The sequence below is a fragment of the Ahaetulla prasina genome, chromosome 2 (assembly GCF_028640845.1).
Source record: "Ahaetulla prasina isolate Xishuangbanna chromosome 2, ASM2864084v1, whole genome shotgun sequence".
NCBI lineage: Eukaryota > Metazoa > Chordata > Lepidosauria > Squamata > Colubridae > Ahaetulla > Ahaetulla prasina.
In genome coordinates this window covers 70478262-70493848 of record NC_080540.1, presented here as the reverse complement: position 1 = coordinate 70493848, position 15587 = coordinate 70478262, and the positions used below count along the sequence as shown (strand labels likewise).

Genomic DNA, 15587 nt, shown 5'->3' with positions numbered 1-15587 from the left:
GGGTTTAATTTGGGAAATTAAAATTCTGAAATACCTGGAAATCTATAACCTCAAATATGTGAACATTATAGTCAAACATTTCACTTGTTTTGATGGATTGAGGAATAATGGATACTCTTTTTGGTCAAGAGATTTTTAGGTCTGTACTTGCAGCTTTAGCTTTCATTTCATACACAAAAATGGAAAGAGTGTCACATATAGCTGTATTTATTTATTTTAATAATTATTTAATTACATCCAGCAAATTTTATCTGAAACAGAAAAAACCTTTCTTAGGCTTTTGGGGAAGAAATTAATCAAGTTTTGAAAGAAAGGTTTTAACTGAACCTAGAATTAAATATTATAAGATACTGAAAAAATGAGAAGGATTTTGGCTAATCCTGTTTCAGAACTAAGAATGTTGCAGTAGATGATCATTTTTTAATGCCATCCATATAGTTGAATCTGTGGTTTATGAGAAAATCCGTATGTTCCTATTCACTTCCTGTTTCTTGAACAGTCAACTAACATATACAATTCCATAATGGTTGAGCAGGGGTGGGTTTCAAAACCCGTCACTACCTATTCACTCATGGGCATGCGACACTTCTGTGCATGTGCAGAAGCATCCGAGTGGGTGGGCGGAGCCTCCCGCTGCTGCAGCTACTGATTTGCCCGATCTGGGGCGAACTGCTAGCAACCCACCACTGTGGTTGAGCCACTTTTGGCATGCGATGGTTTTTATTGAAGTGAGTTTCTGTTTTTTCCCCAAAAGCAAGTTTTCTTCACAACAGTGGCTAGCAATATATCCCATTCTAGCATCTGTAATTTTCATATCTGATTTTGATTTCAGTTTAACTATGTTGTTCTTGAATTGGTGTCTCCAACAGACATCACCTAATCTTGCTAAGGTTATGTTTGAGCCTGTTCTTCTCCACGCAGATCCAAGCAGCCTTCTGGCAATGATACATGATATTGACAGCATTGCTTTGTCAAAATGGATTGCATTGCATTTTGATCATTGCAATGATCAAAATATTTACCTGAGGATGGTGACATCTGATCCCATATCACTGGATAACCTTAATCAGCTGGTTGATATAGATGTTAACAGGCAAGGCACAGGTGTAAAGTCCAAGAGAGTCCACAGACCCAAGGTTCAACCTGGACCTTTCCCCATCTGACAGCACCAAATAGACCAAAGAAGAGAACTACTGCAACACTGCACTTCTTGCTAGAACCTGTAGGTGGGCCTGAAGTTTACAGGTTTAAAACTATTGAAAACCTTTGAGAGATCAAGAAAAACCATGATAGTTACATCATCCCCAGAAGTCATTGACAAATGAAATCAATGCTACCTTCAAACTCTGCCATGACCTGAAATCTGAATGCAGAAAGTCAAGATAGTCTATGTCCTCCAGCTAGAATTACAGTCAGACCACGTTCTCAACAACCTTATCTAAGAAACAAAGACTGAAGACTATGAAATTTATCTAGACCAGGGTAGTCAACCTTTTTATACCTACCGCCCACTTTTGTATCTCTTTTAGTAGTAAAATTTTCTAACTGCCCACTGGTTCCACAGTAATGCGCCATGTATTATCATCTGTGCATGCCTCTCATGCATTGTGGATTGGGTTTGGGGGGGCGCCAGCTATCAGCTCTGCTTGTCTGTTACAGCTGGGTGGTGTGGGGGGAGATGCGCAAGCTGTTCTGGGACGAGGCTCTTTTTTTTGAGGTCGCACTATAGTGTCATTTAGTTTCACTTACGTAACGTGAACTAAACTTATGCGCGGGCAATACAAATAGTATATTTTCAGAAATTTAAATTGTCACAGGGAATTTTATGAAAACCTAATGAAAACGTTTTAAAATAATGCTATGAAATTTTTTTAAAAAGTCAATTAAATTAAAAAAAAAGAAAGTGCTTCAGTATCGGACAAAACCCCTACCGCCCACCATGAAAGCTGGAACGCCCACTAGTGGGCGGTAGGGACCAGGTTGGCTAACACTTATCTAGACCAATAAATTGAGAAGGGCACACACATTGAGAAGGGTGCAGACATTCATGGCAGAAGACAAGCACTTCTTTCAAATATAAATTTACCACCACATGGATCTAAACACAAATTGCCTCCTAGGAGATCTCCACCAATTCAGACAATAATCTAAAATACAAGTCACCAGACTAAGAGGTTAAAGGTTCCTGTTAATTTCCTCAGGCATTAGATGGTCAAATTGTGCATATATTACTATTTGAAATTAGACTTGATTGTTTGTGGTTAAAATCTGGCTTTTTCTTAAGCAAAGGACTATGTTTAAATATATTTATGTGTGATCATTATCATTCCAAATTAGTGTACTGAAGGATAAAGGCCTCTTCATTGTGGAGTCTATAATTGTGGTTACACCCCTACAAACAAACACAAACAAAAGAGATGGGGACATTTATTAATCACATATTCTTTAGGCATAGGTATGCCCATTTGTATCTATCATTTTCAATCAAGGAACTAATTCTTTATTTATGCAACACAGTATTATTTTGGAAACTGCACAGCCATTTTTAAAGTTTCCTTGGTGTCTAATAATATCCAGTGACAATTTAATTAAGAGTTATAAGTTAAACATTAACTGTTTCTTCACACTCATAATACTACAATTAACTTCTGAACTGGAACAAAAATTATAAGGGAGGTGATCCTTGATTCATATAATACAGCTAAGTGTTATTAATTGTTAAATTTAAAATGCTGATTGAGTGTTTATGAATGTTAATGACGTCACTTGTCCAGGTTTCTCATAACAACGATCAACAGCTGTGTATTTATTGTATAATCTGATAATGAATTATTTGTTTTCAAATAGTTTTTTCATTAAATTAATTTGATGTTTGGTATTCTTTGTTCACAAATAGAGGACACTTGCGTTTGAATTGACTCTCTACTTTACATACTTTTTAAGGTCACAGTGCTATTTTTGCTTTGATTAATTATAGCAAGTATTCACTGCTTTCTTTAACCTTTTTCTGACTGTTTTCCATGACATATTGCACATACGCATTACACTTTTTGTATAAATGAAGAAGTCAATGATGCTGTTTGAGATATATTAATGCTTACATAATTTATAAGAATGAAAAATTGCTATCCAGTTATTTCCTGATTTTGCAGACGATTTCTGATCTTTTAATGTTGGACCACACCAAAGTAAGGCATTCAGTTTGTTTGTAATGCAGAGGTGATTCCTTAGATATATTTTTGATTATATTCAGGTTGGTAGCAGCTAAGTAGTTTTTACTGTTCCATGGTCTGCAGCATATGAAGGAATAAATGAGCAACTACTGAAATTTTGCCAAGTACTTGTTTTGTGAAAAAACATTTATATAGTACTTTTGATCCTTTGATATGTCTTTTGACAGTCAGGACAATGTATGTTGTTATGAAGGAAAGTTTTTGTAGACATTGACGCAGAAAAGCAGCTGACCAAGAGATAGTTTAATCCTGAGATACTTTCCAAATCGTAATATTCTTTTCACTTTTTCTGTGTGGGAGGCATGGATTTATAACTGTATACTATGCATATTGTCACATATTTTGTTTCCTACACTTATTTGTTGTGCTGTCTCTTACTGTGGTATTTATTGACTATATTTCAATATCATCATGTTTCTACAATATACTATGCATATTGTCACATATTTTGTTTCCTACACTTATTTGTTGTGCTGTCTCTTACTGTGGTATTTATTGACTATATTTCAATATCATCATGTTTCCTGATGACCTATGATGGTTTACAGTTACAATAATTTTTTTAACTCAATAAATCAATATACTATACAAAAACTATATAGCAAGAAAATTCAATGAATATAAGCAATCCTCTAAGACACAGATCTCACCCACCCTTCTGAATTGTTCAGTTTTTAATATCTTATGAAATTTAGGAACAAAGGTACCTTCTGGAACTTGTTCTCAAATGGAATAGTATCCTGAACTCTCGCTGAGAAGGAACTCATAGGACAGTGATGGCTAACCTTTTCTGGACGGAGTGCCCAAAGTGCGCCTCTGAATGCACCCTGCCCCCCCATGCATTCCCCACATGCCCCCTGTCCCTACATACATGTATGCCCCCCCCAAACACACCAATCCCCCACACATGCGCATCATATACCCAAAGACCAGCTGGCCAGCAGGAGGCATGCACTCATGCGCAGCGGAGCTGAACTGGGGTAACAGTCGCGTGCCATCAGAGAGGGCGCTGCGTGCCACCTCTGGCACGCAGTGCCACAGGTTCCCCATCACAGTCATAGAATGTCTACACAAAGTACTGAATGGATAGAATCCATTTTAATTGGATAATTGTGCAGGTATTCAGGTATCCAAGAAGACTTTATAAATCAAAATTGATTTATGAATTGTATTCAGACATTTATTGACAAACAGCAATGCAGTGCCTGAAAATAACACAGACATGTTATGTATGAGTAATGATGCCAACCTATTTCATGGTATATATGTGATAATTAGTTTCACAATAATATTTTGATCAAACACAGTTGCTTATAATTTATCATCCAGATTTCAATTTCAGATCTATTTTCCGTAATTAATACCATGGTTTTATGTTATCAATGTTGAAAATAATTTTGAAATATCTTAAAATATTGCTATTTTATTAATAATGTAAGTCATAATTTTAAATAAGTCATGTTGAATTTTTAAACTATTGAGCCAGTTAATTTATAAAATTAACTATTAAGATTGAGATTTAAAATTGAGATTTTTAAAACATGAATCCATCATAAATTTGTACATATTTAACAACTCTATATGCGAAACTCAGATCACTAATAAGGTATAGTTTCAAAAATGAGATTTTTTCAGATAATGTTTTAAATAATACAGTCTATTATAGAATATGAAGTCTACATTTCTGCCAGTGTTTTAGAAGACTGGATATATTTTGAGGTATTTGGATCCTATACGCAGAATGATGAAAAATAAAATGATAAAATAAATATATGAAAGTAGAATGAATGAGCTAAGTGAGAAGGGCAGAAGGCAGTTTATCATTTTTTTTATTGTAGAAGCAAATATGCTATGCAAGTTAGAAAATATGAGGAAATATAGTGAATAATGTTGACGTAAATTAGATTTAATTGTATTTTCTTTTTTTATGTTTCTAATTTGTTTTATTTATTTGTTTTTACTCCTTTTTTTGTGCTTTGCTTGACACTTTTTATTCCGGAAAAGAATGTTATAATGATTGCACAGGTGTGTAATATTCCATCCGTTCCTTGTTTTAGTAATGAGTTGATGCGGTATCTAGTTGTTTAGTTTTCCAATGAGAAAACTAACTTTGATGAGTGATACATTTTGCTACCATGGGCATTGGAAAATTGTGAGCTGATTAGAATTCCTGCCGTGAATAGAGAAGCCAAATTGGTCAGTAAAGGGTAAGGAAATAGTATACCATGGCTACCATTTCAATTAGAAGTACGATAATTTCTTCTCTGTTTGGTAAGAAGGTTGTTAAATGAGTCACACCCAATTTTGCAAGCTTTTTTTTTGGCCATTGTTGTTAAGTGAATCACTAAATTAATCATACACTTGTTAAGCAAACCTGGCCTCTCCCATTGTCTTTGCTTGCTGGAAGCAAGTTGAGAAGGTCTCAAATGGTGATCGCATGACTGCGACGATTGTAAATACATGCTTATGATGAGATAGGCGGCAAATAAATTTAATAAATAAAGCTGATTGCCAAGCAACTGCATTTTGATCATGTGACTGTGGAGATCCCATGAGAGGATCATAAATTCAAGAACTGGGCACAAGTCACTTTTTTCGCTGCTGTTGTAACTTTGAATGGTCGCTAAACGAATAGGACTATCTAAAGTGAAAGTCATTGAGGGGTGAAAATGTGAAGTGCTCCTATCCCCCAACCAACAGATTTCTCTGGACTTTTCTATATCTAAAAAAGGACACTGCTTTCAGTTATTTAAAATAGTGTCTGCTATATATCTTCCTAACTGTCCTCATAATACTTCCACAATTATAATTCTGAATTCTGTCCTCCAAGGTAAAAGTTATGGAATCTTGGAAACAGATATTGTGAACTGGCCAAGAAAAGCTTTTTAGCTCTCAAATGCTTTAGTAAAATGAAGTAATTCAGCCAGTTTTTCTAGGTTATTCTCACATTACATCTCACCTTTGATTATTTATTTTATTTATTTTGAATGTGCCTGATGCCAACCAACTCTTTTGTTTTTTATATGTAATTTAAGAACCTATTTTATATTTCCTGGAGAGTGAACAGTTAAAAAAAGTAAGAAAGGGGTGGAGATCAAAGAGTTCCTTTTTAAATAAGTAAGGTGTGCCTTATAACATAGGCGGGTCACTATATTTGCAAAGTACATCCTAAGGTAAGATGCCGTTCCAGCTGTTCTTACATGCTGCTACCTGCTTTAGCTGTTTCTACAATTTCTCTGTTAGGTAAGTAGCAGATCTGATTTCTCCAGTGTTGAATAGCAAAGATTTCATAGCCAGCTATTGATGCTATATTGTAGGAAAATGCAATCATTTAACAACACAATTTATAATATAAATAACATTAATAAAGAAAAATTATGACACTATTGCTATTTCAGTGTTTCGTCTAGCTGAAGACAAAATGTTTATGTTTTGTAATAATGTAAGTGCATCCAAAAGAACCATAACTGATTGTGATATTCTGACCACATTTTTATTTATTTGTATTGGTTTAGAAATACTGTGCAAAATGTTATTCAGTATATTCTTTGATTCATAACCTGTATCTTTTTATGGCAAGGTAGAAATAAAATGCAATAAATCAAATAATATCAAGTATTTGGGGAATGAAAAACAAAGCAAAATAAAAGAATAATGTTAATTTTCCATATATTTTTATATCTATAATAATTTTGTGAAGTACTAGATTAAGAATTGAAATCTAGAATGATGTTTAGTTACAGCAGCTATTCTTGTAAAGGTTCAGGACAATGTTATTTCAAAATGGGCATGTGCAGTCTGTCACAAAAAGTGAAAGGAACTCTTCAGTTCCTAAATTCACTGATTTTAGATTCCCTATGCCTTCCTTTAGGATGTTATAGCTGATAATGTATTGAATAGACCAAAACTGTAATGTATCTTTAAAAGTTTTGGAGGGAATTTTGGGCGGGAACAAGCACGTTGCTGATTGGTTGAAGCCTCAGCCAGAACTGTATATAAAGAGGGGGTTTTGCCTGTGGTCTTTGCTGGGTTCACTATAAACTAAAGAGCTGTTGTCACTCACTGGTCTCCTGCCTCTTTATTGCCCGAATCTAACATTGGCGACGAAGGTGGGATTCTGAGGCGGTGAGATCGGAAAAAGAGCAGAAGGAGCAAAGGAAGACGCGAACCCAGCCAGTTCAAGGGCGGATAGTTAGCGATGTCCAGCTACACGCCGCCAGCACCATTTGACCCAGCAAAAGAGAAATGGGGGTCATACATGGCTCGTTTCGAGTGTTTCCTCGAAGCAAACGAACTACAAGGAGTTTCGGATAATAGGAAGCGAGTGTACTTCCTGAGCCACTGCGGTCCAGAGGTTTTTGATACCGCGGAGTCACTTTCAGAGCCAACGCCGGTACAATCGGTACCGTGACAAACACTACAAACAACACTTCGAGCGCACTACGCACCGGTACCCTCAAAGTTCGTCCAACGGTTCGAGTTGAGGCAGCGGGTACAGCGAGAAGGTGAATCGATAAGCGTGTACATGGCCGCGTTGAGGAAAGCCGCGAACCACTGTGAGTACAGAGATTTGGAGGACTCCTTACTCAAACAGCTCATTTGTGGGGTCAGAGACATCCGACTGCAAAGGCGGCTGCTGTCTAAGAGCAACCTGACTTTGGCAATAGCCCTGGACGAAGCCAGGGCTCACGAGATGTCTACCAAAGCGGCAGAAACATTGCAAAAGCCGAACGCACAGGGTACCGGGGCGAAAACAACACCGGTCCACAACGAGGAAGTCCAGGCTGAGTCAGAAGGTGAGGAAGAGGAAGAGGTTTTCCACACTGGCCGGCCGGAGAGAGAGGATCGGGGCGAATGCGTGAGTTGCGGGGGCCAACATCAATGACAAAACTGCAAGTTTAAGGACGCTATTTGTCGGCGGTGCGAAAAGAAAGGTCACATAGCGCAGGCCTGTCGAGCCCCCCAACCTTCCTGCCAAAAATTCAAACCGACCAATCAGAGCGCGGGAGCAGCGAAGCGGCCTGGGATTGGTCCATTCAAAAAGGGCGCGAAGTTAAACCAGACCACTGTGAGAGTGGGCCTCGCATCGACGCGACTAGAAAAAAAGATCTTTATCAAGACATGCATTGAAGGGGTGCCGTGCCAAATGGAAGTGGACACCGGCTCGTCAATCACAATTATGTCCTGGGGCACCCTCATGAAAGACTTGCCAGCCGTCGCGAAGCGCCAGCTACAAACCCAGAAGCTGAGAGTGCAGGACTACCAAGGAAATCGAATCCCTGTTCGAGGGGTAACGTCCGTCCAAGTCAAATATGGACAGTTCAAGAAAACCCTGCCAATCACCATAGTAGATGGAACCTTACCGAGTTTGCTAGGACTGGACTGCTTCCGAGCTTTGGGCATGGGAGTGACCGGGGTCTTCAGAAATGAAGTCGACCTCAAGGCTGAACTGCTGAAGGAGTTCGAGGACGTTTTCAAAGACTGCCTGGGCAAGTACGAGGGGACCCCTATCTCTTTCAATCTAGACCCGCAAGTTGCCCCTATCAGGTTAAAGGCTAGGATTGACCAGGAATTAGACAAGCTAGTAAGCCAGGGAATACTAGTGCCCGTTGACCATGCGAAATGGGAGACACCTATAGTGACCCCAGTCAAACCGGACGGATCGGTCCGGATTTGTGCTGACTACAAGGCAACGCTAAACAAAGCGTTGCAGAAGAGTGCATACCCCGTCCCAGTAGTGCAACACTTGCTGCACTCGTTGGGACAAGGGCAAGTTTTCGCCAAATTCGATTTGGCTCAAGCCTACCAGCAGTTACCCGTAGATAGTAGCACAGCCAAGGCGCAGACAATTGTCACGCACCGGGGTGCTTTCAAATGCACTCGACTCCAGTTCGGAGTTAGTGTGGCCCCAGGGCTATTTCAAAACCTAATGGAGCGACTATTACAGGGTTTACCCAGGGTGGTACCTTATTTCGATGATGTATTGGTATCAGCTGAGAACTTAGAGGAACTGGGAGTAAGACTAAGGAAGGTTTTGGGCATTTTCCGGTCTGCTGGGCTTAAAGTTAAGCTTAACAAATGCCAAATTGGGGTAGAATCTGTGGAATTCCTGGGCTACCGCATAGACAGGGAAGGGATTCACCCCACTGAGAGCAAGGTACGGGCCATCAGGAAGGCCCCAGCTCCAAAAAATAAAACGGAGTTACAAGCTTTTTTAGGACTTGTCAACTTCTACGCGGTATTCTTAAAGAACAAGGCAACTATAGCCGAACCGCTACACAAATTACTGGCAAAGAAAGCAGTTTGGTCCTGGGGGAAGGTGGAAGCTAGGGCATTCGAAGGGGTAAAAAACCTTTTGTCAAGCAATAGCCTCCTCATTCAATACAATGGCACGTTGCCATTAGTACTAGTTTGTGATGCATCTCCCTACGGGGTGGGGGCTGTGCTCAGCCACAGATTACCGAATGGAACGGAAGCCCCTATAGCGTATTATTCCCGAACAATGTCCTCGGCCGAAAGGAACTATAGCCAGCTAGATAGGGAGGCATTGGCTATAGTCTCAGGGGTAAAAAAATTTCACGAATACGTATTCGGACGAGAGTTTGAGATAGTAACGCACCATAGACCCTACTGGGACTCTTAGTGGGCGACCGCCCAACACCCGTTGCACTTTCACCCAGACTGACCCGATGGACTATCTTCCTGGCGGCATACTCTTACAAATTGCTCCACCGCCCTGGAAAAGAACTGGGGCATGCGGACGCTCTGAGTAGATGCCCGTGTCAAGGTTCCAGAAAAACCTCTTCTGCATAAAGAAAACTCAGAAGCCATTGTCTTTAAGAGTCCTTTACTTTAAGAGTTAGCATGAGGAAACTGGCACACGATGAGTGAAATTCCAAAACTGAATTTCCGGATTCTTTTCCCCAGTTATACAAACCCCAAGAGTCCCACCCCCCTGACCCCTTTGATGGTCACATGGTCCCACGTTCTCCCAGTTCATTCGAATATCTTCTTGCCACTCTTCCTGCAGATGTGAACACCATCCGACCTTGACCGTCTGAAGAATGTTACCATACCCCTCAGCCCCCCTTTTTCCCCTCAGGGGAAAAATGTGGCAGCGTCTGGAAACCTAAAGTCTAATATGGTTTCCAGGCCTGACAGGCGTCCCCCCTTGGAAAAGAAGCTATATCCTAGGAAAGAAAACAAAGAGTCGATAAAGAAGAGTGTCAGTGGTCCACACTTCCCTTCTACCCCCCCCTCCCCTCTCCAAGAGGTTTTTTAGGTTTGTTAGGGAAAGTGTCGTGAAATTGTTTAATCAAATTGTCCGCATTTACTTTCCAACTTTTGACCCAAGTAGATTCAGATAATGGATATTCCTTCCAGTGGACTAAATATTGTAATTGACCTCTATATAGTCTAGAGTCAAGGATTTTCTTGATTTCATAGTGGGTTTCACCTTGGATTATCAAGGGTGGTGGGGGAGCAGAAGGCTGAGGTCTCAGACCAGACTGTCTAGCAGGTTTTAATAAGCTGGTATGGAATACCAGGTGTATTTTCCCCAACATTCAAGGGAGCTTGAGTTGGACGGTAACGGGATTAATAATTTTTATAATGGGGAAAGGACCCAAAAATTTTGGACCGAATTTTCTGCTGGGTATTCTCAACCTCAGATACTTAGTAGATAAAAAGACTTTATCTCCAATGCGAAAAGGGGGTTGAAGGGAACGGTGTTTGTCAGCTTGGGCTTTGTAATTCCGAGCTGTCACAGCTAAGGCCTTTTTTGTATTCTCCCAACCTTTTTTCAACGAATTCATCCAGTCCGTTAGGGAAACGGAAGTGGGGGGTGGCACAGGGAGTTCAGGCATTGGAACGAAGTCCATGCCGGTGGTTACTTGAAAAGGGGTTAACCCCGTGCTGCTGTGTACAGCATTATTATATGCGACTTCTGCAAATGGTAACAAATCTGACCAGTTTTCTTGTTGGTAATTTACATAACACCGTATGTATTGTTCTACCATCGAGTTCAATTTTTCAGCCGCTCCATTGGTCTCCGGATGGAACCCAGAACTAAGTCCTTGAGACGACCCAATGGACCGTAGGAACTCCCTCCAGAACTTGGCTGTGAATTGAACACCCCTGTCGGATATTATCCTTTTAGGAACTCCATGCAGTCTGTAGATGTGTTTGACGAAGAGCTTTGCTAATTTTCTCGCCGATGGCAATCCACTGCACGCAGTGAAGTGGGCCTGTTTAGAGAACAAGTCTATTACGGTCCATATTACTGTATTTCCTCCACTAGGTGGGAGTTCAACAATAAAATCCATGGCAATTTCTTCCCAGGGTCTGGTGGGTTCGGCTACGGGTTGTAGGAGTCCCGGGGGTTTCCCTGGTCTGAACTTCATGGTGGCGCAGGTAGCACAGCTGCGGACATAGTCTTCGACATCTGATTTCATTTTTGGCCACCAGAATTGTCTTCTAGCCAAGTGGAGAGTCTTTAAAAATCCAAAGTGACCTCCTAGGCGAGAGTCGTGGCTTCTCTGTAGTATAGGCAGCCGCATAACGACGGGTACATAAATCTTGGTTCCTTTCCAGGGTATCCCATCCCTTAAGGTGAGGTGTGGCAAGTTTTCTTTAAACCAAGCATCGTCAGTGAGTGCTGATTTTAATTCCGCTAGTAGTTTATTTGGTGGGATGTTAGTAATATGGCGTGATCGCGGTCGAGTAATTGCTTGGCTGGCCGGTTCGCTATCGGGAATCATTGCATGTATTACCTCTTCGCGTTGGCTGTCAAATTGTGGTTTCCTAGATAGGGCATCAGCCAGTAGATTTTGGTCGCCGGGGATGTATTTGAGGGTGAAATGGAACTGTTTGAAAAACTGAGCCCATCGAACTTGTTTGGGAGAAAGCTTTCGAGGGGTTTTTAAATATTCAAGGTTTTTGTGGTCGGTCCACACCTCGAATGGTTCTTTTCCCCCTTCAAGGAAGTGTCTCCAGGAGAGTAGTGCCCAGCGTACTGCAAAAGCTTCCTTTTCCCAAACTGCCCATCTGCGTTCAGTGTCCGTCAGTTTTTTAGACACGTATGCGCAGGGCATTAGATTGTTGTCGGTATTCCGTTGTAATAAGACAGCGGCTATTGCTACATCACTTGCATCAGCTTGGACCACAAAAGGTTTATTTGGATCCGGGTGTTGAAGAATTGGTTCCATGGAGAATAGGCGTTTCAGGTGTTCAAAGGAATGTTGGCAGTCCATTGTCCAAGGTAGGGGTTGGGTAGGTTTGGGTTTGGCGGGTAATGGCCCAGTTTTTAGCAATTCTGTTAATGGTAGAGCTACTTCTGTGAAAGAAGGAATGAATTTGCGGTAAAAATTTGCGAATCCCAAGAAACTTTGAAGTTGTTTACGTGTGCGTGGCGGTTGCCAATCCAACACTGCTTTTACTTTTCCTGGGTCCATTTCGATACCTTTGTTTGATATTCGGTAACCTAGGTAGTCTAGGGATTCCTTATGGAATTCGCATTTGGAAAGTTTGACATATAGTTTGGCCGCTAGGAGCTTTTTAAGGACTTGTCTGAACCAATTTGATGTGTTCTTCGATATTGTTTGTGTAGATAAAGCACCGCTGTGGAGGTTGCGGAGGCTGGGGCCCAGCACCCCCCTAACGGGCCCCCTCTGAGCGGAGGAGAGGGTACCGTTAGCAAAAGAAAGTTATGAGTTTTGGAATAATGTCAAGGTTCCAGAAAAACCTCTTCTGCATAAAGAAAACTCAGAAGCCATTGTCTTTAAGAGTCCTTTACTTTAAGAGTTAGCATGAGGAAACTGGCACACGATGAGTGAAATTCCAAAACTGAATTTCCGGATTCTTTTCCCCAGTTATACAAACCCCAAGAGTCCCACCCCCCTGACCCCTTTGATGGTCACATGGTCCCACGTTCTCCCAGTTCATTCGAATATCTTCTTGCCACTCTTCCTGCAGATGTGAACACCATCCGACCTTGACCGTCTGAAGAATGTTACCATACCCCTCAGCCCCCCTTTTTCCCCTCAGGGGAAAAATGTGGCAGCGTCTGGAAACCTAAAGTCTAATATGGTTTCCAGGCCTGACAGGCCGTTACCAGAGACTATCGAAGACCCAACCCCGGGGACACCCGTCCTGCTAATTGACTCTTTGGACTCTGGCCCAGTCACATCCAAGGAAGTGGCTAGGGCATCTTACAAGGACATTACCATAAGGACTGTAATCGGTTGGGTGCAAAAGGGGATGGCCCGCTGTGCCGGGCGAGCGTTTCAAAGACTTTGCGAAAAAACGAGCGGAACTATCGGTTCAAGGGGGGTGTCTGTTATGGGGGGATAGGGTGGTTATCCCGGAGAAATTACGAAAAAATGTATTGGAACTTTTGCATGTGGGCCACCCGGGAATCGTGAGGATGAAGAGTTTAGCGAGGAGTTATGTTTGGTGGCCCCTAATGGACAAGGAAATTAGCGACAGGGTAGGGAAATGCCAATCCTGCCAAGAGTCAAGGCCACTACCCCCTACAGCCCCAATTAGAGAGTGGGAGAAACCCCAGGGGCCATGGTCTAGGATTCACATCGATTTTGCCGGGCCATTCCACGGGCAAACCTTTCTAATTGTAGTCGATGCCTACTCAAAATGGTTAGAAATCATCCTCATGAGATCCATGACGGCCGAGGCAGTCATCTCAGTCCTAAGGCACCTGTTTGTAACACATGGCCTGCCCGACACCCTGGTCTCCGACAACGGCCCGCAATTCACGGCAACCCAGTTTGAGGGGTACTTGGCAGAGGAGGGCATCAGACATGTCCTCTCGGCGCCTTTCCACCCGGCGATGAACGGACTTGCAGAACATTTTGTTCGGAGCGCCAAGGAAGCGCTATCTAGGATAAGTCCAGGCGATTGGCAAACAAAAATCGATACGTTCCTAGCAGTCCAGCATAGAACCCCCTGTGTAACAACTGGCCGCAGCCCGGCGGAACTATTGATGGGCAGAAAGCTCAGGTGCCCGTTAGACCGATTAAACCCAACCTACACCCCAGATGGGTACAGGGGGACACAAGGAAAAATTAGGGAAATGGCAGTAGGTGACCCAGTGTGGGCACACAACTATAGCGAGGGTCCAGCATGGTTAAAAGGAACAATTCTTGGAATAACTGGGCCGAAATCATATGTAGTAGATATGGAGGATGGCCGAGTTTGGAGGCGACACATAGACCAAATAAGAAAGCGAATACCAAGTAAAACAGAAACAAATCAGCCAGGCCCTGACTACCAAATGTTTGAATTCACAGCTGACTCAAACCCGGGGCGAGCGGGGGACTTATCTGAGTCCGATGAAGTCCAGCGACGCCAACCGGTTCCTTCTGGAGACAGCAAGAACGACTCAGCCAATAATCCAGGGCCGGACGGCCCAGAGGAGGAGCTGAGAGGAACTCAAAGTCCCTCCGACCAGCTCGACTCACTCCCAGAGAATGAAGTGCGCAGGTCCGAAAGAGTTAGGAGACGCCCTGTTTACCTGCGCGACTACGTAGAGAAATAATATGCTAATTTTATGTAAATATGGGTACAATGCGTTCTGGGAGGGAAGGAGTGTAATGTATCTTTAAAAGTTTTGGAGGGAATTTTGGGCGGGAACAAGCACGTTGCTGATTGGTTGAAGCCTCAGCCAGAACTGTATATAAAGAGGGGTTTTTGCCTGTGGTCTTTGCTGGGTTCACTATAAACTAAAGAGCTGTTGTCACTCACTGGTCTCCTGCCTCTTTATTGCCCGAATCTAACAAAAACCACTTTTCCTTTATGGGTTCGGCTGAAGAAGTTGTAGAAAAAATGCTTTTAAAAGGGTCTGAAGATCCCAGCTGAGCCGTGCAATCATCAGAGGCTTTTTTTTACTTTTAAAAGCATTTTTTTAGCCGAAGAAAAAATGCTTTTAAAAGTAGAAAAAAACAACACCTCTGATGATGCTCAGATGGGCATGAGGGGTTGCAGGGATTTTTGCTACCAGTTCTCCGAACCACCTGCCGCCATCGCTACCGGATCAGGTGATCCAGTCCGAACCGGGAGCATTCCACCCCTGCCCTGGAAACAGTGAAGCACCACCCATGGTGCCTCTGCCAATGAAAATGGTGCTCAGGTGGGCCATGTGCAGCCGTTCCTAGCTCTGTTTTCAGCTGTGATGGCCTTCAGTGCTCTGCTAGCAAAAATGAAACTCAGAAGGGCTGCACACGCGGCCCTCCCGAGTTCCATTTTCACTGACAGAGCACTGGAGGAGACTGTCACAGCCAAAAATGGAGCCTGGGAGGGGTGCTCCCAACATGAGTGATGTCGACTTGGCCACGCCCACCC

General features: G+C 42.2%; 1 protein-coding gene across 3 annotated transcripts in view; it reads left to right on the top strand.

The window, feature by feature from the left end:
- Positions 1–15587, top strand: part of ATP2B2 (ATPase plasma membrane Ca2+ transporting 2) — a 272273-nt gene that overhangs the window by 46615 nt on the left and 210071 nt on the right. The window contains exons 1-2 of one of the 3 annotated variants that reach the window (XM_058166190.1): positions 6415–6476; positions 14537–14798. The exons of 1 other annotated variant lie outside the window; for it this stretch is intronic. The gene's annotated coding sequence lies outside the window, so the exon portion shown is untranslated. Of the gene's footprint in view, positions 1–6388; positions 6477–14536; positions 14799–15587 lie in introns of those variants that run through there. One more of the 3 variants, XM_058166188.1, reaches the window with a different exon arrangement.